We start from the raw sequence: 1,309 nt of genomic DNA, 5'->3' as shown, positions 1-1,309 counted from the left end.
CTGCCAATGTTATATTGTCTCATATACCACGGCTTTCAGCCAATCAGCATCCAGGGCTCGAACGATTTCTATAAAAAAAATTGATAGAGAACAGCTAAAACATTCCATCACTATGGGTGTGGCTTATTAAGATGATATATGTTTTTCAGTGTCCAACATGAAAAAGTAATTATTTCAATATAAAAATTGATTAAACCAACAGTGCCACATTTTGTTTTTGCTTTAGTGTTTTCCTCTTATGTCCACCAAATGTTTTTTATTTTTTATTTTTTATCATTCACGTACGATTGATTTAAACGAATGATGCTGATTGATTTGACAGAAGGTTATGGAACAATAGAACAGTAATAGCTTTGGTGATATCAAGCCTTCCCAGAGATGATCAATATTCTCTCAGAATATCTTTATGTTATCATGATCTCATACCGTGCCACTGGAAAAGCCATTTCAACCAGTTACTAGACACAGTGGTGGAGCTGACTGTGGGACCTTCAGAATGACAGTGTGCATTCCAAATGGGAAACCTTTAGTATCTACCAGGATTTATTGTAATATACTGAGTATGTATTCTGTGTGATGAAATATATTCTTTATGATACTATGATGAGAAAAATAAAATAATTTGAAGGCACCCTAATGCTTTGCTGGCTCTGGGCATGACATTGAGGTGACCTGATCTGAATCTGATGATGACAAAAATACATTATTGCCGAAATAAAAAAAATATTTAAAAAACTACAAAGTGTTGTTGTCGCCTGCTTTCTCTAAGTTACTGTTTTATACTGTGTTAAAGCTGCAATATGCACCTTTTTAGGCAAACCCACCAAATTCACATAGAAATGTGAGTTATATATCTGTCATTCTCATTGAAAGCAAGTCTAAGAAGTGGTAGATCTGTTCTATTTGCACTATTTCTATGCTTCCCGTGCTTAAGTATCATTTTTGTATTTTGTACACCAGCTTCAAACAGCTGAAAAGACAATATTTTTAGTTATGGTTTAGGAGGTACACAATGACTTCTTGTTTTGTCACATAAACTGAAATTAGGGGAACTTTTAGAATTTTTGTGACCAGGAAATAGCAGATCGATTTCTGCATATTGCACCTTTCATATGATCATTATGATGGTGATAATGATGATGATGGTGATTATGAAGATGATGACTTGTAGAAACTGAATGTGAAACTTCACAAATGAAAAAGAAGCCAACTTAATCTATCAAGTAAGATGTAATTAGTCAAAACGTGTACACAGCTATTCCTTTTTGACTCAGCATATAAATTGTTACTGGCCCTTTAATAAACCGCG

Source organism: Oncorhynchus mykiss, chromosome 20, assembly GCF_057628025.1.
Source record: "Oncorhynchus mykiss isolate SJ-2025 chromosome 20, ASM5762802v1, whole genome shotgun sequence".
NCBI classification, from domain to species: Eukaryota; Metazoa; Chordata; class Actinopteri; order Salmoniformes; family Salmonidae; genus Oncorhynchus; species Oncorhynchus mykiss.
This window is presented reverse-complemented; position numbering follows the sequence as displayed.